Below are 15,225 nucleotides of genomic sequence, written 5' to 3'. Positions count from 1 at the left end.
CTCTCCTGTTTCCCCCCACCCCCGCTCATGCCCCGTGTCTCCCTCCTGTTCCCCCCACCCCCCACTCATGTCCTGTGTCTCCCTCCTGTGCACCCCATCCCCCGCTTATGCCCCGTGTCTCACCATTTCCCCCCCACCCCCGCTCATGCCCTGTGTCTCCCCTGTTCCCCCAACCCCTGCTCATGCCCCGTGTCTCCCTCGTGTTACCCCCCACCCCCTGCTCATGCCCTGTGTCTCCCTCCTGTTCCCCTCACCTCCCGCTCATGGCCTGTGTTTCCCTTGTGTTCCCCCCACCCCCCGCTCATGACCTGTGTCTCCCTCGTGTTGCCCCCCGCTCATGCCCCGTGTGTCCCTTGTGTTGCCCCCCAACCCCCGCTCATGCCCCCGTGTCTCCCTCATGTTCCCCTACCCCCCCCTCATGCCCCGTGTTTCCCTCATGTTACCCCCACGCCCCCGCTCATGCCCCGTGTCTCCCTCGTGTTCTCCCCACCCCCCGCTCAAGCCCCGTTTCTTCCTCGTGTACCCTCATGCCCCGTGTCTCTCTCCTTTTCCCCCACCCCGCTCATGCTCCGTGTCTCCCCTGTTCCCTGCACCCCCTGCTCATGCCCCGTGTCTCCCCTGTTCCACCCCACCCCCTGCTCATGCCCCGTGTCTCCCTCCTTTCCCCCCCACCCTCCGCACATGCCCTGTGTCTCCCCTGTTCTCCCCCACCCCCCGCTCATGCCCCAGGTCTCCCCTGTTCCCCTCCACCCCCGGTCATGCCCCGTGTCTCCCTCCTTCTCTCCCCCACCCCCCGGTCATGCCCCTTGTCTCCCCTGTTCCCCCCACCCCCCCTGCTCATGCCCCATATCTCCCCTCTCCACCCCATCCCCCGCTCATGCCCAGTGTCTCCCCTGTTCCCCCCACCCTCTGCTCATGGCCCGTGTCTCCCTCCTTTTCACCCCACCCCTTGCTCATGCCCCTTGTCTCCTCTGTTCCCCCCACCCCCCGCTCATGCCCCGTGTCTCCCCTGTTCGCCCCCATCCCCGCTCATGCCCCATGTCTCTCTCCTGTTCCCCCCACCCCTGCTCATGCCCCATGTCTCCCTCCTTTTCACCCCACCCCCTGCTCATGCCCCTTGTCTCCTCTGTTTCCCCGCACCACCCGCTCATGCCCCGTGTCTCCCCTGTTCACCCCCACCGCCTGCTCATGCCCCATGTCTCTCTCCTGTTCCCCCCACCCCCGCTCATGCCCTGTGTCTCCCCTGTTCTCCCCCACCCCCCACTCATGTCCCGGGTCTCCCCTGTTCCCCTCCACCCCCGGTCATGCCCCGTGTCTCCCTCCTTTTCTCCCGGACCCCCCATCATGGCCCTTGTCTCCCCTGTCCCCCCCCACCCCCTGCTCATGCTTCGTGCCTCCCTCCTGTTCCCCCAACCCCCGCTCATGCCCCATGTCTCTCTCTTGTTGCTCCCCACCCCCCCCGCTCATGCCCCGTGTCTCCCTCTTGTTACCCCCCACCCCCGGCTATGCCCCTTGTCTCCCTCCTGTTCCCCCCACCCCCTGCTCATGCCCTGTGTCTCCCTCCTGTGCACCCCAGCCCTCGCTCATGCCCCGTGTCTGCCCTGTTGCCCCCACACCCCACTCATGCCCCGTGTCTCCCCTGTTCACCCCCATCCCCAACTCATGCCCCGTGTCTCCCTCGTGTTACCCCCCAACCCCCGCTCATGCCCCGTATCTCCCTCCTGTTCCCCCCACCTCCCGCCCATGCCCCGTGTCTCTCTCCTGTTTCCCCCCACCCCCGCTCATGCCCCGTGTCTCCCTCCTGTTCCCCCCACCCCCCACTCATGTCCTGTGTCTCCCTCCTGTGCACCCCATCCCCCGCTCATGCCCCGTGTCTCACCTGTTCCCCCCACCCCCCGCTCATGCCCTGTGTCTCCCCTGTTCCCCCAACCCCCGCTCATGCCCCGTGTCTCCCTCGTGTTACCCCCCAAACCCTGCTCATGCCCCGTGTCTCCCTCCTGTTCCCCTCACCTCCCGCTCATGCCCTGTGTTTCCCTCCTGTTCCCCCCACCCCCCGCTCATGACCTGTGTCTCCCTCGTGTTGCCCCCTGCTCATGCCCCGTGTCTCTCTTGTACCCCCCCACCCCCCGCTCAGGCCAGTGTCTTCCTCCTTTTCACCCCACCCCCTGCTCATGCCCTGTGTCTCCTCTGTCCCCCCCACCCCCCGCTCATGCCCCTTGTCTCTCTCTTGTTCCCCCCACCCCCTGCTCATGCCCCGTGTCTCCCTCGTGTACCCTCATGCCCCGTGTCTCTCTCCTTTTCCCCCCACCCCGCTCATGCTCTGTGTCTCCCCTGTTCCCCGCACCCCCTGCTCATGCCCCGTGTCTCCCCTGTTCCACCCCACCCCCTGCTCATGCCCCGTGTCTCCCTCCTTTCCCCCCCCTCCCTCCGCACATGCCCTGTGTCTCCCCTGTTCTCCCCCACCCCCCGCTCATGCCCCAGGTCTCCCCTGTTCCCCTCCACCCCCGGTCATGCCCCGTGTCTCCCTCCTTCTCTCCCCCACCCCCGGTCATGCCCCTTGTCTCCCCTGTTCCCCCCACTCCCCCTGCTCATGCCCCATATCTCCCCTCTCCACCCCATCCCCCGCTCATGCCCAGTGTCTCCCCTGTTCCCCCCACCCTCTGCTCATGGCCCGTGTCTCCCTCCTTTTCACCCCACCCCTTGTTCATGCCCCTTGTCTCCTCTGTTCCCCCCACCCCCCACTCATGCCCCGGGTCTCCCCTGTTCCCCTCCACCCCCGGTCATGCCCCGTGTCTCCCTCCTTTTCTCCCGGACCCCCCCATCATGGCCCTTGTCTCCCCTGTCCCCCCACCCCCCGCTCATGCCTCGCCTCACCCCTGTTCCCCCCCACCCCCCGCTCATGCTCCTTGTCTCCCCTGTTCCCCCCTACCCTCTGCTCATGGCCCGTGTCTCTCTTTTACTCCCCCACCCGCCGCTCAGGCCCCGTGTCTCCCTCCTTTTCACCCCACCCCCTGCTCATGCCCTGTGTCTCCTCTGTCCCCACCACCCCCCGCTGATGCCCCTTGTCTCTCTCTTGTTCTCCCCACCCCCTGCTCATGCCCCGTGTCTCCCTCCTGTTCCCCCACCCCCCGCTCATGCCCCGTGTCTCCCTCCTGTGCACCCCACCCCCTGCTCATGCTTCGTGCCTCCCTCCTGTTCCCCCAACCCCCGCTCATGCCCCGTGTCTCTCTCTTGTTGCTCCCCACCCCCCCGCTCATGCCCCGTGTCTCCCTCTTGTTACCCCCCACCCCCGGCTCATGCCCCGTGTCTCCCTCCTGTTCCCCCCACCCCCTGCTCATGCCCTGTGTCTCCCTCCTGTGCACCCCAGCCCCCGCTCATGCCCCGTGTCTGCCCTGTTGCCCCCATCCCCGCTCATGCCCCATGTCTCTCTCCTGTTCCCCCCACCCCCGCTCATGCCCCATGTCTCCCTCCTTTTCACCCCACCCCCTGCTCATGCCCCTTGTCTCCTCTGTTTCCCCGTACCACCCGCTCATGCCCCGTGTCTCCCCTGTTCACCCCCACCCCCTGCTCATGCCCCATGTCTCTCTCCTGTTCCCCCCACCCCCGCTCATGCCCTGTGTTTCCCCTGTTCTCCCCCACCCCCCACTCATGCCCCGGGTCTCTCCTGTTCCCCTCCACCCCGGTCATGCCCCGTGTCTCCCTCCTTTTCTCCCGGACCCCCCCATCATGGCCCTTGTCTCCCCTGTCCCCCCCACCCCCCGCTCATGCCTCGTCTCACCCCTGTTCCCCCCACCCCCCGCTCATGCCCCTTGTCTCCCCTGTTCCCCCCCACCCTCTGCTCATGGCCCATGTCTCTCTTGTACCCCCCCACCCCCCGCTCAGGCCCCGTGTCTCCCTCCTTTTCACCCCACCCCCTGCTCATGCCCTGTGTCTCCCCTGTCCCCCCACCCCCCGCTCATGCCCCTTGTCTCTCTCTTGTTCCCCCCACCCCCTGCTCATGCCCCGTGTCTCCCTCCTGTTCCCCCCACCCCTCGCTCATGCCCCTTGTCTCCCTCCTGTGCACCCCACCCCATGCTCATGCTTCGTGTCTCCCTCCTGTTCCCCCAACCCCCGCTCATGCCCCGTGTCTCTCTCTTGTTGCCCCCACCCCCCCGCTCATGCCCCGTGTCTCCCTCTTGTTACCCCCCACCCCCGGCTCATGCCCATGTCTCCCTCCTGTTTCCCCCACCCCTTGCTCATGCCATGTGTCTCCCTCCTGTGTACCTCACCCCCTGCTCATGCTTTGTGTCTCCCTTCTGTTCCCCCAACCCTGCTCAGGTCCCGTGTCTCTCTCCTGTTGCTCCCCACCCCCCGCTAATGCCCGTGTCTCCCTCGTGTTGCCTCCCACCCTCGCTCATGCCCCGTGTCTCCCTCGTGTTGCCCCCACCCCTCGCTCATGCCCCTTGTCTCCCTCGTGTTACTCCCCACACCACCCCGCTCATGCCCTGTGTCTCCCTCCTGTTCCCCCCACCCCCCCCTCAACCACCATGTCTTCCTCGTGTTACCCCCCACCCCCGCTCATGCCCGTGTCTCCCTCCTGTTTCCCCCTAACTCCCCGCTCATGCCCTGTGTCTCCCCTGTTCCTCCCTACCCCCGGTCATGCCCCGTGTCTCCCTCCTTTTCCTCCCACCCCCCGCTCATGCCCTGTGTCTCCCCCCACCCCCCCCTCATGCCCCGTGTCTCCCCTATTCCCCCCCCACCCCCCTGTCATGCCCCGTGTCTCCCTCCTTTTCTCCCCCACCCCCCGGTCATGCCCCTTGTCTCCCCTGTTCCCCCACCACCCGTTCATGCCCCATGTCTCCCCTGTTCCCCCCCAGCCCCCGCTCATGCCCCGTGTCTCCCCTGTTCACCCCAACCCCTGCTCATGCCCCTTGTCTCCCCTGTTCCCCCCACCCTCTGCTCATGGCCCTGTGTCTCCCTCTGTTTCACCCCACCCCCTGCTCATGCCCCTTGTCTGCTCTGTTCCCCCCACCCCCCGCTCATGCCCCTTGTCTCCCCTGTTCGCCCCCACCCACGCTCATGCCCCATGTCTCTCTCCTATTCCCCCACACCCTCTCATGCCCCGTGTCTCCCTCCTTTTCAACCCACTCCCTGCTCATGCCACTTGTCTCCTCTGTTCCCCCCATCCCCCACTCTTTCCCCGTGTCTCCCCTGTTCACCCCCACCCCCTGCTCATGCCCCATGTCTCTCTCCTGTTCCCCCCACCCCCCGCTCATGCCCCGTGTCTCCCCTGTTCCCCCCACCCCCGGTCATGCTGCGTGTCTCCCTCCTTTTCTCCCCCACCCCCCGGTCATGCCCCTTGTCTCCCCTGTTCCTCCCCACCCCCTGCTCATGCCCTGTGTCTCCCCTGTTACCCCCACCCCCCGCTCATGCCCCTTGTCTCCCCTGTTACCCCCCACCCTCTGCTCATGGCCCGTGTCTCTCTTGTACCCCCCACTCCCCGCTCATGCCCCGTGTCTCCCTCCTTTTCACCCCACCCCCTGCTCATGCCCCTTGTCTCCTCTGTTCCCCCCCACCCCCCGCTCATGCCCCGTGTATCCCCTGTTCGCCCGCACCCCCTGCTCATGCCCCGTGTCTCTCCCATGTTCCCAACACCCCTGCTCATGCCCCGTATCTCTCTCCTGTTCCCCCCACCCCCGCTCATGCCCTGTGTCTCCCCTGTCCCCCCCACGCCACACTCATGCCCCTTGTCTCTCTCTTGTTCCCCCCAGCCCCCGCTCATACCCTGTGTCTCCCTCCTGTGCACCCCACCCCTGCTCATGCTTCGTGTCTCCCTCCTGTTCCCCCACCCCCTGCTCATGCCCCGTGTCTCTCTCCTGTTGCTCCCCAAACCCCCGCTCATGCCCCGTGTCTCCCTCTTGTTAACCCCCACCCCCCGCTCATGCCCCGTGTCTCCCTCCTGTGCACCCCAGCCCCCGCTCATGCCCCGTGTCTGCCCTGTTGCCCCCACCCCCCACTCATGCCCCGTGTCTCCCCTGTTCACCCCCACCCCCCACCCATGCCTTGTGTCTCCGCTGTTCCCCCACCCTCCACTCACGCCCCGTGTCTCCCTCGTGTTACCCCCAATCCCCGCTCATGCCCCGTGTCTCCCTCCTGTTCCCCCCACCTCCCGCTCATGCCCCGTGTTTCTCTTGTGTTCCCCCAGCCCCCGCTCATGACCCGTGTCTCCCTCGTGTTGCCCCCATCCCCCGCTCATGCCCCGTGTCTCCCTCGTGTTGACCCCCACCCCCCGCTCATGCCCCGTGTCTCCCTCGTGTTGTCATCGACCCCCCGCTCATGCCCCGTATCTCCCTCGTGTTCCCCCATCCCCCGCTCATGCCCTGTGTTTCCCTCATGTTACCCCCACGCCCCCGCTCATGCCCCATGTCTCCCTCGTGTCCTCCCCACCCCCCACTCAAGCCCTGTGTCTTCCTCGTGTACCCTCATGCCCCGCGTCTCTCTCCTTTTCCCCCACCCCCTGCACATGCTCCGTGTCTCCCTCCTTTTCCCCCCACCCTCCGCTCATGCCCTGTGTCTCCCCTGTTCCCCCCACCCCCCGCTCATGCCCTGTGTCTCCCCTGTTCCCCCCACCCCCGGTCATGCCCCGTGTCTCCCTCCTTCTCTCCCCTACCCCCCAGTCATGCCCCTTGTCTCCCCTGTTCCCCCCCACCCCGCCGCTCATGCCCCATGTCTCCCCTCTCCCCCCCAGCCCCTGCTATTGCCCCTTGTCTCCCCTGTTCCCCCCCACCCTCTGCTCATGGCCTGTGTCTCCCTCCTTTTCACCCCACCCCTTGCTCATGCCCCTTGTCTCCTCCGTTCCCCCCACCCCCCGCTCATGCCCCGTGTCTCCCCTGTTCGCCTCCACCCCCCCGCTCATGCCCCATGTCTCCCTACTGTTCCCCCCACCCCCTGCTCATGCCCCTTGTCTCCTCTGTTCCCCCCCACCCCCTGCTCATGCCCCATTTCTCCCCTGTTCGCCCCCACCCCTCGCTCATGCCCCATGTCTCTCTCAGGTTCCCCCCACCCCCGCTCATGCCCTGTGTCTCCCCTGTTCTCCCCCACCCCCCGCTCATGCCCCTAGTCTCCCCTGTCCCCCCCACCCTCAGCTCATGACCCGTGTCTCTCTTGTACCACCCCACCCCCTGCTCATGCCCCGTGTCTCCCTCCTTTTCACCCCACCCCCTGCTCATGCTTGTCTCCTCTGTTCCTCCCCACCCCCGCTCATGCCCCGTGTATCCCCTGTTCGCCCCCACCCCCCGCTCATGCCCCATGTCTCTCTCCTGTTCCCCCACCCCCCGCTCATGCCCCGGGTGTCCCCTGTTTCCCCCCAACCCCCGCTCATGCCCCGTGTCTCTCCCATGTTCCCCCCTACCGCCACTCATGCCCCGTGTCTCTCTCCTGTTCTCCCCCCACCCCCGCTCATTCCCTGTGTCTCCCCTGTCCCCCCTCCCCCCACTCATGCCCCTTGTCTCTCTCTTGTTCCCCCACCCCCTGATCATGCTCCGTGCCTCCCTCCTGTTCCCCCCACCCCCCGCTCATGCCCCGTGTCTCCCTCCTGTGCACCCCACCCCCTGCTCATGCTTCGTGTCTCCCCCCTGTTCCCCCACCCATGCCCCGTGTCTCTCTCCTGTTTCCCCCCACCCCCGCTCATGCCCCGTGTCTCCCTCCCGTTCCCCCCACCCCCCACTCATGTCCTGTGTCTCCCTCCTGTGCACCCCATCCCCCGCTTATGCCCCGTGTCTCACCATTTCCCCCCCACCCCCGCTCATGCCCTGTGCCTCCCCTGTTCCCCCAACCCCCGCTCATGCCCCGTGTCTCCCTCGTGTTACCCCCCACCCCCTGCTCATGCCCTGTGTCTCCCTCCTGTTCCCCTCACCTCCCGCTCATGGCCTGTGTTTCCCTTGTGTTCCCCCCACCCCCCGCTCATGACCTGTGTCTCCCTCGTGTTCCCCCCACTCATGCCCCGTGTCTCCCTTGTGTTGCCCCCAACCCCCGCTCATGCCCCGTGTCTCCCTCATGTTCCCCTACCCCCCCTCATGCCCCGTGTTTCCCTCATGTTACCCCCACCCCCCTGCTCATGCCCCGTGTACCCCTCGTGTTCTCCCCACCCCCCGCTCAAGCCCCGTTTCTTCCTCGTGTACCCTCATGCCCCGTGTCTCTCTCCTTTTCCCCCCACCCCGCTCATGCTCCGTGTCTCCCCTGTTCCCCGCACCCCCTGCTCATGCCCTGTGTCTCCCCTGTTCCACCCCACCCCCTGCTCATGCCCCGTGTCTCCCTCCTTTCCCCCCCCACCCTCCGCACATGCCCTGTGTCTCCCCTGTTCTCCCCCACCCCCCGCTCATGCCGCTTGTCTCCCCTGTTCCCCCCACCCCCCCTGCTCATACCCCATATCTCCCCTCTCCACCCCATCCCCCGCTCATGCCCAGTGTTTCCCCTGTTCCCCCCACCCTCTGCTCATGGCCCGTGTCTCCCTCCTTTTCACCCCACCCCTTGCTCATGCCCCTTGTCTCCTCTGTTCCCCCCACCCACCGCTCATGCCCCGTGTCTCCCCTGTTTGCCCCCATCCCCGCTCATGCCCCATGTCTCTCTCCTGTTCCCCCCACCCCCGCTCATGCCCCATGTCTCCCTCCTTTTCACCCCACCCCCTGCTCATGCCCCTTGTCTCCTCTGTTTCCCTGCACCACCCGCTCATGCCCCGTGTCTCCCCTTTTCACCCCCACCCCCTGCTCATGCCCCATGTCTCTCTCCTGTTCCCCCCACCCCCGCTCATGCCCTGTGTCTCCCCTGTTCTCCACCACCCCCCACTCATGTCCCGGGTCTCCCCTGTTTCCCTCCACCCCCGGTCATGCCCCGTGTCTCCCTCCTTTTCTCCCGGACCCCCATCATGGCCCTTGTCTCCCCTGTCCCCCCCACCCCCTGCTCATGCTTCGTGCCTCCCTCCTGTTCCCCCAACCCCCGCTCATGCCCCATGTCTCTCTCTTGTTGCTCCCCACCCCCCCGCTCATGCCCCGTCTCTCCCTCTTGTTACCCCCCACCCCCGCTCATGCCCCTTGTCTCCCTCCTGTTCCCCCCACCCCCTGCTCATGCCCTGTGTCTCCCTCCTGTGCACCCCAGCCCTCGCTCATGCCCCGTGTCTGCCCTGTTGCCCCCACCCCCCGCTCATGCCCCGTGTCTCCCCTGTTCACCCCCACCCCCAACTCATGCCCCGTGTCTCCCTCGTGTTACCCCCCAACCCCCGCTCATGCCCCGTATCTCCCTCCTGTTCCCCCCACCTCCCGCCCATGCCCCGTACCTCTCTCCTGTTTCCCCCCCACCCCCGCTCATGCCCCGAGTCTCCCTCCTGTGCACCCCATCCCCCGCTCATGCCCCGTGTCTCACCTGTTCCCCCCACCCCCCGCTCATGCCCTGTGTCTCCCCTGTTCCCCCAACCCCCGCTCATGCCCCGTGTCTCCCTCGTGTTACCCCCCACGCCCTGCTCATGCCCCGTGTCTCCCTCCTGTTCCCCTCACCTCCCGCTCATGCCCTGTGTTTCCCTCCTGTTCCCCCCACCCCCCGCTCATGACCTGTGTCTCCCTCGTGTTGCCCCCCGCTCATGCCCCGTGTCTCCCTTGTGTTGCCCCCCACCCCCCGCTCATGCCCCTATGTCTCCCTCGTGTTCCCCTACCCCCGCTCATGCCCCGTGTTTCCCTCATGTTACCCCCACGCCCCCGCTCATGCCCCGTGTCTCCGTCGTGTTCTCCCCACCCCCCGCTCAAGCCCCATGTCTTCCTCGTGTACCCTCATGCCCCGTGTCTCTCTCCTTTTCCCCCCACCCCGCTCATGCTCCGTGTCTCCCCTGTTCCCCGCACCCCCTGCTCATGCCCCGTGTCTCCCCTGTTCCACCCCACCCCCTGCTCATGCCCCGTGTCTCCCTCCTTCCCCCCCACACTCCGCACATGCCCTGTGTCTCCCCTGTTCTCCCCCACCCCCCGCTCATGCCCCAGGTCTCCCCTGTTCCCCACCACCCCCGGTCATGCCCCGTGTCTCCTCCCCCACCCCCCGGTCATGCCCCTTGTCTCCCCTGTTCCCCCCACCCCCCCTGCTCATGCCCCATATCTCCCCTTTCCACCCCATCCCCCGCTCATGCCCAGTGTCTCCCCTGTTCCCCCCACCCTCTGCTCATGGCCCGTGTCTCCCTCCTTTTCACCCCACCCCTTGCTCATGCCCCTTGTCTCCTCTGTTCCCCCCACCCCCTGCTCATGCCCCGTGTCTCCCCTGTTCGCCCCCATCCCCGCTCATGCCCCATGTCTCCCTCCTGTTCCCCCACCCCCGCTCATGCCCAATGTCTCGCTCCTTTTCACCCCACCCCCTGCTCATGCCCCTTGTCTCCTCTGTTTCCCCGCACCACCCGCTCATGCCCCGTGTCTCCCCTGTTCACCCCCACCCCTGCTCATGCCCCATGTCTCTCTCCTGTTCCCCCCACCCCCGCTCATGCCCTGTGTCTCCAATGTTCTCCCCACCCCCCACTCATGCCCCGGGTCTCCACTGTTCCCCTCCACCCCCGGTCATGCCCCGTGTCTCCCTCCTTTTCTCCTGGACCCCCCCATCATGGCCCTTGTCTCCCCTGTCCCCCCATCCCCCACTCATGCCTCGTCTCACCCCTGTTCCCCCCCACCCCCCACTCATGCCCCTTGTCTCCCCTGTTCCCCCCCACCCTCTGCTCATGGCCCGTGTCTCTCTTGTACCCCCCCACCCCCCGCTCAGGCCCGTGTCTTCCTCCTTTTCACCCCACCCCCTGCTCATGCCCTGTGTCTCCTCTGTCCCCCCCACCCCCCGCTCATGCCCCTTGTCTCTCTCTTGTTCCCCCCACCCCCTGCTCATGCCCCGTGTCTCCCTCGTGTACCCTCATGCCCCGTGTCTCTCTCCTTTTCCCCCCACCCCGCTCATGCTCTGTGTCTCCCCTGTTCCCCGCACCCCCTGCTCATGCCCCGTGTCTCCCCTGTTCCACCCCACCCCCTGCTCATGCCCCGTGTCTCCCTCCTTTCCCCCCCCACCCTCCGCACATGCCCTGTGTCTCCCCTGTTCTCCCCCACCCCCCGCTCATGCCCCAGGTCTCCCCTGTTCCCCTCCACCCCCGGTCATGCCCCGTGTCTCCCTCCTTCTCTCCCCCACCCCCCGGTCATGCCCCTTGTCTCCCCTGTTCCCCCCACTCCCCCTGCTCATGCCCCATATCTCCCCTCTCCACCCCATCCCCCGCTCATGCCCAGTGTCTCCCCTGTTCCCCCCACCCTCTGCTCATGGCCCGTGTCTCTCTCCTTTTCACCCCACCCCTTGCTCATGCCCCTTGTCTCCTCTGTTCCCCCCACCCCCCACTCATGCCCCGGGTCTCCCCTGTTCCCCTCCACCCCCGGTCATGCCCCGTGTCTCCCTCCTTTTCTCCCGGACCCCCCCATCATGGCCCTTGTCTCCCCTGTCCCCCCACCCCCCGCTCATGCCTCGTCTCACCCCTGTTCCCCCCCACCCCCCGCTCATGCTCCTTGTCTCCCCTGTTCCCCCCCACCCTCTGCTCATGGCCCGTGTCTCTCTTGTACTCCCCCACCCCCCGCTCAGGCCCCGTGTCTCCCTCCTTTTCACCCCACCCCCTGCTCATGCCCTGTGTCTCCTCTGTCCCCACCACCCCCCGTTGATGCCCCTTGTCTCTCTCTTGTTCCCCCCACCCCCTGCTCATGCCCCGTGTCTCCCTCCTGTTCCCCCCACCCCCCGCTCATGCCCCGTGTCTCCCTCCTGTGCACCCCCCCCTGCTCATGCTTCGTGCCTCCCTCCTGTTCCCCCAACCCCCGCTCATGCCCCGTGTCTCTCTCTTGTTGCTCCCCAACCCCCGCTCATGCCCCGGGTCTCCCCTGTTCCCCTCCACCCCGCTCAGGCCCCGTGTCTCCCTCCTTTTCACCCCACCCCCTGCTCATGCCCTGTGTCTCCCCTGTCCCCCCCACCCCCCGCTCATGCCCCTTGTCTCTCTCTTGTTCCCCCCACCCCCTGCTCATGCCCCGTGTCTCCCTCCTGTTCCCCCCACCCCTCGCTCATGCCCCGTGTCTCCCTCCTGTGCACCCCACCCCATGCTCATGCTTCGTGTCTCCCTCCTGTTCCCCCAACCCCCGCTCATGCCCCGTGTCTCTCTCTTGTTGCTCCCCACCCCCCCGCTCATGCCCCGTGTCTCCCTCTTGTTACCCCCACCCCCGGCTCATGCCCCGTGTCTCCCTCCTGTTCCCCCCACCCCCTGCTCATGCCCTGTGTCTCCCTCCTGTGCACCCCAGCCCCCGCTCATGCCCCGTGTCTGCCCTGTTGCCCCCACCCCCCGCTCATGCCCCGTGTCTCCCCTGTTCACCCCCACCCCCCACCCCCAACTCATGCCCTGTGTCTCCCTCGTGTTACCCCCCAACCCCCGCTCATGCCCCGTATCTCCCTCCTGTTCCCCCACCTCCCGCTCATGCCCTGTGTTTCTCTTGTGTTCCCCCCACCCCCCGCTCATGACCCGTGTCTCCCTCGTGTTGCCTTCCATCCCCCGCTCATGCCCCGTGTCTCCCTCGTGTTGCCTCCCACCCCCCGCTCATGCCCCGTGTCTCCCTTGTATTCCCCCATCCCCCGCTCATGCCCTGTGTTTCCCTCATGTTACCTCCACACCCCCGCTCATGCCCCGTGTCTCCCTCGTGTTCTCCCCACCCCCCACTCAAGCCCCGTGTCTCCCCTGTTCCCCGCACCCTCTGCTCATGCCCCGTGTCTCCCATGTTCCACCCCACCACCTGCACATGCCCCGTGTCTCCCTCCTTTTCCCCCCACCCCCCGCTCATGCTCCGTGTCTCCCCTGTTCCCCGCACCCTCTGCTCATGCCCCGTGTCTCCCATGTTCCACCCCACCCCCTGCACATGCCCCGTGTCTCCCTCCTTTTCCCCCCACCCCCCGCTCATGCCCTGTGTCTCCCCTGTTCCCACCCGCCCCCGCTCATGCCCTGTGTCTCCCCTGTTCCACCCCACCCCCCGGTCATGCCCCGTGTCTCCCTCCTTCTCTCCCCCACCCCCCGGTCATGCCCCTTGTCTCCCCTGTTCCCCCCCACCCCGCCGCTCATGCCCCATCTCTCCCCTCTCCCCCCCAGCCCCCACTCATGCCCCGTGTCTCCCCTGTTCCCCCCCAGCCTCTGCTCATGGCCCGTGTCTCCCTCCTTTTCACCCCACCCCTTGCTCATGCCCCTTGTCTCCTCTGTTCCCCCCACCCCCCGCTCATGCCCCGTGTCTCCCCTGTTCGCCCCCACCCCCCCGCTCATGCCCCATGTCTCTCTACTGTTCCCCCCACCCCCTGCTCATGCCCCGTGTCTCCCCTGTTCCCCCCCAGCCTCTGCTCATGGCCCGTGTCTCCCTCATTTTCACCCCACCCCTTGCTCATGCCCTGTGTCTCCCCTGTTCTCCCCCACCCCCTGCTCATGCCCCGGGTCTCCCCTGTTCCCCTCCACCCCCGCTCATGCCCCTTGTCTCCCCTGTTCCCCCCTCCCTCTGCTCATGGCCCGTGTCTCTCTTGTACCACCCCAACCCCCGCTCATGCCCCATGTCTCCCTCCTTTTCACCCCACCCCCTGCTCATGCTTGTCTCCTCTGTTCCTCCCCACCCCCCGCTCATGCCCTGTGTATCCCCTGTTCGCTCCCACCCCCCGCTCATGCCCCATGTCTCTCTCCTGTTCCCCCCACCCCCGCTCATGCCCCGTGCCTCTCCCATGTTCCCCCGCACCCCCACTCATGCCCTGTGTCTCTCTCCTGTTCTTCCCCACCCCCCGCTCATTCCCTGTGTCTCCCCTGACCCCCCACCCCCCACTCATGCCCCTTGTCTCTCTCTTGTTCCCCCACCCCCTGCTCATGCTCCGTGTCTCCCGCCTGTTCCCCCCACCCCCCACTCATGTCCCGTGTCTCCCTCCTGTGCACCCCACCCTCCGCTCATGCCCTGTGTCTCACCTGTTCCCCCCCACCCCCCGCTCATGCCCTGTGTCTCCCCTGTTCCCCCACCCCCCGCTCATGCCCCGTGTCTCCCTCGTGTTACCCCCCACCCCCTGCTCATGCCCATTGTCTCCCTCCTGTTCCCCCCACCTCCCGCTCATGCCCCGTGTTTCCGTTGTGTTCCCCCCACCCCCCACTCATTCCCTGTGTCTCCCCTGTCCCCCACCCCCACTCATGCCCCTTGTCTCTCTCTTGTTCCCCCACCCCCTGCTCATGCTCCGTGTCTCCCTCCTGTTCCCCCCACCCCCACTCATGCCCCGTGTCTCCCTCCTGTGCAACCCACCCTCTGCTCATGCTTCGTGTCTCCCTCCTGTTCCCCCACCCATGCCCCGTGTCTCTCTCCTGTTTCCCCCCACCCCCCGCTCATGCCCCGTGTCTGTCATGATGCCTACCTCCAAGGAGCCGAGTCCGACCCAGCAACCCCAGAGGCAGGCATCATTCCCCCCAGGGAAGTGCCAGCGGGCCCAAGCTGGGGCCCTTTGGACACAGTCCTGGCGCCTTAGGCGCCAGGCTCATGTTGGACCCCTGTCCTGGTGCCTTAGGCGCCAGGCTCATAAAGCTAGACATGTGTTCAAGTGTTTCAATCTGCACTTACCTGATGCAGACCATGCTGCTACAACCAGGCCCTCTTGAGGCCTGAATGGAACTACTTTACCTGTGGGACTACTTTCCACCTGGGTGTGGTCGGGGAAGGATACATACCTCATCGGTGGAAGGATACATACCTGGAACTTCTTCCAAAGCTATTTAAACCACGCCCGATCAGCAACTCTTGCTTCGCGTTGTTCTGCTCCTCGCAGCTGGACGCTCACCGTGTCAGCTCCTGCATCTGGACTTCAGCCACGCCTGTCAGCATCCTGGGTCACCTGCAAAGGGAGATAAGAGAGAATTGGAGAGAAAGAAGACCTTACCTGCTAAAGCTGTACCACGGAGACATCACACCGACGATCCTGAAAGGGAAGACATCATTTTTAAAAGCATTTCGCTTCGATCGCTGCAGCGCTGCATTTCACTCACCTTTCCTGGGCACCTCCATCTTCAGCAGCGATCATCCGGATCCGCAGCCACTTCCCAGTGCCTAGAGAGAAAAAGACAAGAACACAAGATGAGAGAAGGAAGGGAATAGGAAAAGCTCAGTTTCCTTCTAAGACTTACCAGTTGGGTCATTCCCATTTCATTTCGGGTCCTGCCGC

This window comes from Ambystoma mexicanum, chromosome 6p (genome assembly GCF_040938575.1).
Source record: "Ambystoma mexicanum isolate Mex_15411 chromosome 6p, UKY_AmexF1_1, whole genome shotgun sequence".
NCBI classification, from domain to species: domain Eukaryota; kingdom Metazoa; phylum Chordata; class Amphibia; order Caudata; family Ambystomatidae; genus Ambystoma; species Ambystoma mexicanum.
The sequence above is the reverse complement of the archived record's forward strand: the minus strand, read 5'-3'. Positions refer to the sequence as shown.